Source organism: Lynx canadensis, chromosome F1, assembly GCF_007474595.2.
Source record: "Lynx canadensis isolate LIC74 chromosome F1, mLynCan4.pri.v2, whole genome shotgun sequence".
Lineage (NCBI taxonomy): Eukaryota > Metazoa > Chordata > Mammalia > Carnivora > Felidae > Lynx > Lynx canadensis.
The window spans coordinates 55,213,735-55,223,896 of record NC_044319.2 but is presented as its reverse complement, the minus strand read 5'-3'; the positions used below and the strand labels follow the sequence as shown (position 1 = coordinate 55,223,896).

At 39.8% G+C, this 10,162-nt stretch overlaps 1 long non-coding RNA gene across 1 annotated transcript in view; it reads right to left on the bottom strand.

Moving 5' to 3' along the window:
• Nucleotides 1–367: 367 nt before the first annotated feature.
• Nucleotides 368–10,162, bottom strand: part of LOC115505475 — a 61,245-nt gene continuing 51,450 nt past the window's right edge. The window contains exons 2-3 of the long non-coding RNA XR_003966041.1: nt 4,057–4,139; nt 368–641 (exon numbers count right to left, since the gene is read on the bottom strand). This is a non-coding gene — a long non-coding RNA (uncharacterized LOC115505475). The remainder of the gene's footprint in view (nt 642–4,056; nt 4,140–10,162) is intronic.

The window sequence follows — 10,162 nt, the reverse complement described above, 5'->3', positions numbered from 1 at the left end:
CTAATGGGTCTGATGAGTCCCTATTTCCCTCAGAGCGGAGCTGTCACACCATACCACTTCATTCCACTCATACTTTAAACCATTCATCATTCATACTTACGTGTTGGCTGCCTTTAACTTGGGTACCCCAAACTGGCTTCATCCATTGTGACTAGGGCAATGGGGTCAGAATATGGCCACTTCAGGGGAGCCATTTATGGCACTTTTGGTCACCAGGGGCTGTGGTTGTGACAGACATTCTCAGAGGCAAGAGACCCACTATTCACACACTATGTGTACATAGATCCACACTATAATTGTGAGCAGTTGGCTATAAAACATTATAGTTCGTTGAATCACTGTAAGAAGTATGGTTTAAGTATATTTTCTGTAGGATATTCATTTTTATTTTACTATTATAACTGCAGAATTTTTGAATGAACCAAAGGTGTTTCCAATTTTTTCTTTGGGACAAATAAGAGAGAGAGAGAGAGAGAGAGAGAGAGAGAGAGAGAGAGAAACTTCAGAGGTTAAAAGACTTGTGTCAAGGTCACTCAGCAGTCACAGAAGTAGAATCCAGGAATCCAGGCAGTGGGGGTCCTTCTATTCCACACTCACTTCACACTTTAGCCTCCTTTTTACCTTTTGTCTTCTTTTATTTTCTAAAAACAAAACGGTACAATGAATGAAGAAAAAGAACCCAGTAACAAGAGTTCTCAAATTCTCTATTTAAATCTTCCTCACATAGAGTTAGCTCAGTTAGAAGTCTGGGAGGCTACACCATGATATGATTCATGCCCAGCCCTGCTGGAATTACCCTATTCTTTGATCTCTGTCTACACTGCTGCAGCTCCTGGTAGACATGCCAATCATATGTGCAACCAGACACGTAGAATGCCCAAAGTTTCATCATTTCTCTTATTGAATTAAAAAAGTAATCCCCAAAAGGCATATATATAGCTTATATGCCTGATTATTTCTTTCTCTTCAGATACCTTCTTTTTCCTTACACGTTTGCTAAGACCTTATTTCTTCTGGAAAAAGCACCCTTTCCTAACTCAGGTGCTGACTAAATGTACTTTTTATTTTAATTTTTTTTCTCAGCTGTTTGAGTGATTTATGTGCCAAATTCCTATGAAAAGGGGTATGGGATGGCGGGGGGGGGGGAAGTACATTGGTTTTCATGCATCATAATTTAATTAAAACAACTCATCTGGCCTCAAAATTTAACCACATTTTAGCAGAAAGATAGCTTGGACCAAACAAAGAAGAACCTGAAAAACTTGGAGAGCACATAATGCAAGACAACTCACACTGATGCCAGACTAACCAATGATTTCACCTTATTTTGCTAATTTTTATTTCACTTGAGTCCTTAAAGAAACTCTTCTGCCTGGAAAGATGGATGTAGCAGTCTTTATGGCAAAGCAGTCTATATCCTCCAAAGGCTCTAGTATAATCTGATTTTCAACAAAGCTGCCTTTAGGAAACTGTAACCAAAGGTTACAGAAGTAAGCAGTTATAAAGAAAAGTTAAAGAAATTATAAGGAGTCATATTCTTTTCAGAGAGCAGATTTTAAAATATGTGCGTGTTTAAAATCTAATTCACTCTCAGCCATTTCCAGGCTGAAATCTTAGTGTATTAATCAAAATGGGTAGCGTTGGCTCTGTTTATCCTAAACGCAGACGTGCTAAGGAAAGAAAGATTAATCTGGTAAAGGCATCACTATTCTAATCGGACTGATGGGAAAATGTAGTATGGGTGTAAGAGGCAATGTAGGGTGAATTATAGTGAAGTGATGAACTACCTTGAAGCTGAAGCAATCAAATAGATAGCTCAAAAAATTACTATGGCATCTTTATTCAACACTTTGGGGTAAGTGTCCCCGTCTTGGCCTTCTTTACAAAGAACAGAAGCACTCTGTTGTATTTGCTGAAATTAAATCTTAATAGGAGAGCCTCAGCTAAGGCTGCTACCCTCCACTTACCAAAATTAAACACCAGGCATTAATTTCCTTTCCAAGAAGAGGAGATGACATTTTGATAATATTTTCAATTCACAAAATAGTTCCAGATCCAAGAGAAGCGTTAGCAAACATTTTTTTTTTAATTTCTATCTCATATTTCCGTCACATATTTGTGCATTGGGCACTCTTTTTAATTAAAAGTAATGTGAAACATTTGTTACTCATCCTTGTCTTCCTTATAAATAACTTAGCAAGTAATTATTTTGTCTTCAGAAAAAAAGATAATTGTCTCTAAATTATGATGATTGAATAGAAGAAAGTCAAGATGTTTCTATAATTGGTAAAGAAGGGCAAGTAGCCCCTATTGGAGTATTTTGTTTCAACACTTTGCTTTTGTCTGATTAGAGGCAAATTTCATAAAATGAGACTACAAAGAGGCGTCATCCAAAAAGGAAATCATAATCTCACTATCTAGGGATAACTATTGCTAACATTTTGCCTTTTAAGGATGTATACATATGCATGTAATATGCAAATAAGTGCATGCGTGCTTTTATATATACATACACATTATATATATACATGTACACACACACAGTTTTAATGAAATCGGACTACACAGGTTCTGTTGAATTCAGCCTTCTTTTCTTAGAAATATATTATAATCATTTTTTTTCAAACTAATAGGTAAAGATCTATGTTAGTATTTTTGATGTCTTCAGAATGTTGCATTTCATGTCCTCATTTATTTAACTCAGCATTTACTGAGTGTTCATGCTGTTTTCAACCTTTCACCATTATAATGGGCTCTATCTTTGAACTAATATCTGAAGTCATACACAAATATGGAAAATTTTATGTAAACCATTTCATCCTGGGGGCACCAGCATGGCTCAGTTGGTTAAGCACCTACTTCAGCTCAGGTCATGATCTCGCAGTTTGTGAGTTTGAGCCCCGCGTCGGGTTCTGTGCTGACAGCTCAGAGCCTGAAGCCTGCTTTGGATTCTGTGTCTCCCTGTCTCTCTGCCCCTCCCCTGCTCACGCTCTGTCTCTCTCTGTCTCTCAATAATAAATAAAGGTTAAAATTTTTTTAAAACTACTTCATCCTGTGAGTCACAGATACTAGATAGATGCTCCAGTCTGTGCTGATACTTTATAAACCTTTGAAACCACAATTCCACTTGGCATTATATGTATGCTTTTGTATTAGTTCAGGATATTTCATATTTCCCTTCATATATTCCCCTTCATATATTCCTTTGGAGTAGTTAAGAGGTAGATATTAGTGTCTACGTTTAACATATAGAACAACTTTGAGGCATCCAAAGTTGTAAGTGGGGAGAGAAGTTAAACTAACGTGAAATCTACAGAACCCAAGTTGCTTGAATCTACTCTGTGCCCTTTCCAATGAACCAGTCCTGTTTTTCCCTTGCTTCTTGGTGGGAGAGGCTACCTAGGGAATTTCACCCAGCATGATTTCTTACTGCTGCGCTTTTCCTTCAACTGTAGTCATCTTTGCTGTCTTCTTACCATACCTCCTTTAATTTGGTTGAAAGTGCCACAATCCCTATTAGTCTTACTTTATTATAATCACTTGCTATTCTAAAACTTCTCAGCAATTAAACAGTTTTCACTGAGAGCTTATTTTGTGATCTTGAAGTTTATATGGGTATCTCTGTTCTTTTCTGTACTGTAAACTTTGATAATCAGAGACCTTAGACACTACTTGTTTGGAATCCCCTAAAGACAACTCATATTTCAAATAGCACACATACTGAATATAATATTTTATACTATTTTAACTTTTGGACACTATCAGTATTTTTTTCATTGCATTGTGTAAACCTATTTACTGTATTAATTAACTTAAAAGGTTACCTCAGATTTTTGTCAGTTCTCTCAATGTGTTTTGAGTCTATTTTGGAGATTTGAAAAAGAAAATCCATGATTTTTGAATGTTAAAGCCATTAAATCAGAACAAAAGATAAATTTTTATTATAGATAAATATAGCACAGTTTTAAAAATGCTTGAGAGTTAAAGTCAATCTTGTTTGATTTTTAAAATGTTTTTAATATACTTTTTGAAATACTTCTTAGCAAAATAGCATACCTTTATATAATTTGTCCAGCTTTTGAATATAATTTTCCATACTTTGAGAAGAGATCAAATGATGGTAATACAGTTTGGAAATCCTGGGAGGAAAAAGATCAAAGATTACCACAGAGACCTTACTTTGTATTATTATTATTTTTTTTTTTTTAATTTTTTTTTTCAACGTTTATTTATTTTTGGGACAGAGAGAGACAGAGCATGAACGGGGGAGGGGCAAAGAGAGAGGGAGACACAGAATTGGAAGCAGGCTCCAGGCTCTGGGCCATCATCAGCCCAGAGCCCGACGCGGGGCTCGAACTCACGGACCGCGAGATCGTGACCTGGCTGAAGTCGGACGCTTAACCGACTGCACCACCCAGGCGCCCCAATTATTATTATTATTATTTCATTGTAATTTATATTATATTACACTTTTAGATAGCTATTTATTTATTTTTTTTTAAATTTTTTTAACGTTTATTTATTTTTGAGACAGAGACAGAGCATGAACGGGGGAGGGTCAGAGAGAGAGGGAGACACAGAATCTGAAACAGGCTTCAGGCTCTGAGCGGTCAGCACAGAGCCCGACGCGGGGCTCGAACTCACGGACCACGAGATCATGACCTGAGCCGAAGTCGGACGCTTAACCGACTGAGCCACACAGGCGCCCCTTAGATAGCTATTTAACTGCACTTCACATTTCCTGTCATATCCTCAAATCAGACAAAATTAACAGATAATTGTTATCAGTTGAAAGCCAGAGGTACAGAAGTTTCCTTAAACACATAGCTTGTCATAGTCATGGGTGGCACTATTAAGAACCTCTGAGTGACACAAAGACCACACCTAGTCACCTATCTTAAAGGAGCTTACAATCTAAATTTTTTTACCTTGACCTATAAGTCCCCCCACATAGTTGTACTTTTGGGTCCTTTTCGGACATGACTTCTTTTCCTCTACATTCCCCCTCTTTTGACCCTCTTTAGCAACACTTGTTTACGGAACACATTTCTTTCCAGTCCTTATAGTTACAGACGCCTCCACCTAGACAGCTTTATCTCCACTTATTTCCGTGGCTCATTCCCTCCTTTTATCACATCTCTGTTCACAGAGGCCTTCCCAGACTACCTGTATATATAAAATAGCACTCCTAAAACGTTCTATTGTCTTAACTGGCTCTATTTTCTTAATTGCCACTCCAGGAGATTGAATATTTATTTATTTTGTGTCCCACATGAGATTATAAGCTTCATAGGAATCGGTGCTTTGTTTGGTAAGAAATAGTTGTTGACTGAATGAATGACATGGGAAAGGTGATATAGCCAAATACTCATAACAGAGGGCAGACTGTGGTAAGTACCATAGCATTGATTCAAATGAATGCTAAAGGAGTTTAGAGGGGAAAAATCATTTTTTTTTTTTTTTTTACTCAGTACCCAGAGAAGCAGCATTTGAGTGATACAAATGGATGCTCTTCATGCATGTTAAAAAGGCACAATAAGAGGTAAAGTACTGGGGCGCCTGGGTGGCGCAGTCGGTTAAGCGTCCGACTTCAGCCAGGTCACGATCTCGCGGTCCGTGAGTTCGAGCCCCGCGTCAGGCTCTGGGCTGATGGCTCGGAGCCTGGAGCCTGTTTCCGATTCTGTGTCTCCCTCTCTCTCTGCCCCTCCCCCGTTCATGCTCTGTCTCTCTCTGTCCCCAAAATAAAAAATAAACGTTGAAAAAAAAAAAAAAAGAGGTAAAGTACTAAATCAACAGTGAATGCTATCGATAAATGGTCAGACTATAAAAAAATATATGTGTCTCCTTGTAAAGGAGGCCTATACTTAATGGAGATGATTTGGGATAGTTTTCTTTTTCTTTTTCTTTTTCTCTTTTTTTTTTTTTAAAGATTTTTTTTTTTCAACGTTTATTTATTTTTGGGACAGAGAGAGACAGAGCATGAACGGGGGAGGGGCAGAGAGAGAGGGAGACACAGAATCGGAAACAGGCTCCAGGCTCTGAGCCATCAGCCCAGAGCCTGACGCGGGGCTCGAACTCACGGACCGCGAGATCGTGACCTGGCTGAAGTCGGGCGCTTAACCAACTGCGCCACCCAGGCGCCCCTTTTTGTTTTTTTTTAAGAAAAACTTGGAAACAAGGACCTTTGCCCTGAGCCCACCTCTTACAGAGTTCATCCATTACAAACACACAAAACATACATGTACTGAAGAACATGTGAGTATCTTTGCCACTAGGGACCTGGCTCTCTCTTCCGGCTAGAGCTCTTAACCCTAATTCTCTGCTTTTAGGACCAACGTTATCCAGGCCCCAGGGAGAAGCCCCACACCTGTTGCTCTGTGTTAGTGAAACAAAGTGACAGAGCCCAAGGGACATGAAGGCAGTTATGCTTTAACAGACGCTGCTTTTGAGTATGAAGAGAATTTAAGCGACAGAAACACTTAGATAAAAAACTAATTAATTTGAAAAAAATAGCAAAAATGCAACAAAACTTTATATAATCAAGTACTATTTTCCTGTGGTGCCCAATATCCATATTCTTGCTTTCTTTTTAGTTCAAATTGTGATTCTAGAGGTACTCAGGAATCAACACGGTATTTGCAAGGGTTGCCAATGACACAGTAGGAGCATTTTGCAGTAGTAAATAATTCATATTACTCTTAAATTTGAATGTATGGAAGTTAGGCATATGTGTGAAGCATAGTAGTGATTTTTTATGTAGGCACACAGAAATCTACAACTGTGAAGAGTTTTCTTTTTAAAGTTTCTTTTTATTTTTTAAATTTTATTTATTTTATTTATCTATTTTATTTTATTTATGTTGAGAGAGAGAGAGTCGGGGAGGGGCAGAGAGAGAGAAAGACAGAGAATCCCAAGCAGGCTCGGTACTGTTGACACAGAGCCCTACACAGGGCTTGATCTCATGTACCGTGAGATCACGATCTGAGCCGAAATCGAGTTGAATGCTTAACCATCTGAGCCACCCTGGCGTCCCAAGTGTTTTCTTTTTATAAATACACATGGCAATTTATTTTTCAAAAAACTAAATGAGAGATTAAAGGAAGATGGAGGCGTAGGAGGACTCTGGGCTCACCTCGTCCTGCCGATCGCTTAGATTCCACCCCCATCTGCCTAAATAACCCCCAAACCACCAGAAGACTAGCAGAATGGACTCTCCAGAGCCAAGGTAGACAAGAGGCTCACGGAAGAGGGTAGGCAGGGTGGAGACGCGGTGTGCGCTACACAGTCCTGCGGGAGGGAGCCCGGGCGGTGGAGGGGCAGCCCACCTGGCAAGGCAGAGCCCCCGAGTCTGGTTTGCAAAAGCGGAGGGGCCGGACTCCATGAGTTCTGACAGCCAGTGGGACTTAACATCTGGAGTGTTAAAAGTCAACAGCTCTGCTCTCGGAGAGCACGGAGGGCAAAGGGACGTGGGGAGGGAGAGTTGTTGAGCCCCTGAAGACAGAGCTCAGTTCAGTGGGGGAACAAAGGCGCTGGCTAGCGCCATCTCCCTCTCCCATCCCCAAGCCGAAATTCCAAAGGGGACCAGTTCCTGTCACCGAACTTGCTTGCACGGTGCAAATGCCTGTGGATTCTGTGGCTCCATCCCTCTGACTGGCCTGCCTCCCTCCCTGTGCTGCGGGGCTCCTCCCACAGGGGACCACCGACAGCAAAGGGAGTTAAGCCTGCCCCTCCTGCCCCTATGCTTACCTTGCAGATCCACCCTAGCTAATACGCCCTTGGCCAGATCTCATCGAAGCAGCACCACAAGCCTGGCAGTGTGCAGGCAGCCCAGACAGGGGCCACACCACTCCACAGTGAGTCCTGCCACTAGGAGAGAGGAAGATAAGGTACACACAAGTTTGACTGTGGCCCCAGCAGTGGGCTGGGGGCAGACATCAGGTCTGACTGCAGCCCCGCCTACCAACACAAGTTACTCTGGACAGCACAGGGGACATGCCCTGCAGTTTGGAGCTACAGCAGGGACTACCCAAAATGATGAAATGGAAGAATTCTCCTCAAAAGAAACTCCACGAAGTAGGGACAGCTAATGAATTGATCAAAAATGATTTAAGCAATATAACGGAACAAGAATTTAGAATAATAGCATAAAATTAATTGCTGAGCTTGAAAAAAGGATAGAGGATAGCAGAGAATCTATTGCTACAGAGATCAAGGGACTAAGAAATAGTCATGAGGAACTAAAAAATGCTATAAATGAGCTGCAAAATAAAATGGAGGCGACCACAGCTCAGATTGAAGAGGCAGAGGAGAGAATAGATGAATTAGAAGATAAAATTATGGAAAAAGAGGAATCTGAGAAAAAGAGAGATAAAAAAATTCAGGAGTATGAGGGGAGAAGTAGAGAACTAAGTGATGCAATCAAATGGAACAATATCCGTATAATAGGAATTTGAAAAGAGGAAGAGAGAGAGAAAGGGGCTGGAGGTGTACTTGAACAAATCATAGCTGAGAACTTCCCTGATCTGGGGAAGGAAACAGGCATTGAAATCCAAGAGGCACAGAGATCTCCCTTCAGATATAACTTGAATCGATTTTCTGCACAACATACCATAGTGAAACTGGCAAAATACAAGGATAAAGAGAAAATTCTGAAAGCAGCTAGGGATAAACAGGCTCTAACTTACAAAAGTAGAAACATAAGAGTAGTAACAGACCTATCTACTGAAACTTGGTAGGCCAGAAAGGAATGGCAGGAAATCTTCAATGTGATGAACAGAAAAAACATGCAGCCTAGAATCCTTTATCCAGCAAGCCTGTCATTCAGAATAGAAGGAGAGATAAAGATAAAGGTTTTCCCAAACAAACAAAAACTGAAGGAATTCGTCACCACTAAACCAGCCCTACAAGAGATCCTAAGGGGGATTCTGTGAGTGAAATGTTGCAAGGACCACAAAGTACCAGAGACATCCCTATAAGCATGAAACCTACAGACATCACAGTGACTCTAAACCCATACCTTTCAATAATAACACTGAATGTAAATGGACTAAATGCTCCAACCAAGAGACATAGGGTATCAGAATGGATTAAAAAAACAAGACCCATCTATTTGCTGTCTACAAGAGACTCATTTTAGGCCTGAGGACACCTTCAGATTGAAAGTGAGGGGATGGAGAACTATCTATCATGCTACTGGAAGTCAAAAGAAAGCTGGAGTGGCCATACTTATATCAGACAAACTAGACTTTAAATTAAAGGTTGTAACAAGAGATGAAGAAGGGCATTATATAATAATTACAGGGTCTATCCATCAGGAACAGCTAACAATTATAAATGTCTATGCCCCAAATACGGAAGCCCCTAAACATATAAAACAATTAATCACAAACATAAGCAACCTTATTGATAAGAATGTGGTAATTGCAGGGGACTTTAATACCCCACCTACAACAATGGATAGATCATCTAGACACAGGATCAATAAAGAAACAAGGGCCCTGAATGATACATTGGATCAGTTGGACATGACAGATATATTTAGAACTCTGCATCCCAAAGCAACAGAATATACTTTCTTCTCGAGTGCACATGGAACATTCTTCAAGATAGATCACATACTGGGTGATCACAAGGTCACAAACAGCCCTGCATAAGTATAAAAGAATTGAGATCATACCATGCACACTTTCAGACCACAATGCTATGAAACTTGAAATCAACCACAGGAAAAAGTCTGGAAAACCTCCAAAAACATGGAGGTTAAAGAACACCCTATTAAAGAATGAATGGGTCAACCAGGCAACTAGAGAAGAAATTAAAGGATATATAGAAACAAATGAAAATGAAAATACAACAATCCAAACTCTTTGGGATGCAGCAAAGGCAGTCCTGAGAGGAAAATACATTGCAATCCAGGCCTATCGCAAGAAACAAGAAAAATCCCCAATACAAAATCTAACAGCACACCTAAAGGAACTAGAAGCAGAAGAGCAAAGACACCCCAAACCCAGCAGAAGAAAAATAAGTAATAAAGATCAGAGCAGAAATAAACTATATAGAATCTAAAAAACTTTTAGAGCAGATCAATGAAACCAAGAGTTGTTTTTTTTGAAAAAAATAAACAAAATTGATAAACCTCTAGCCAGGCTTCTCAAAAAGAAAA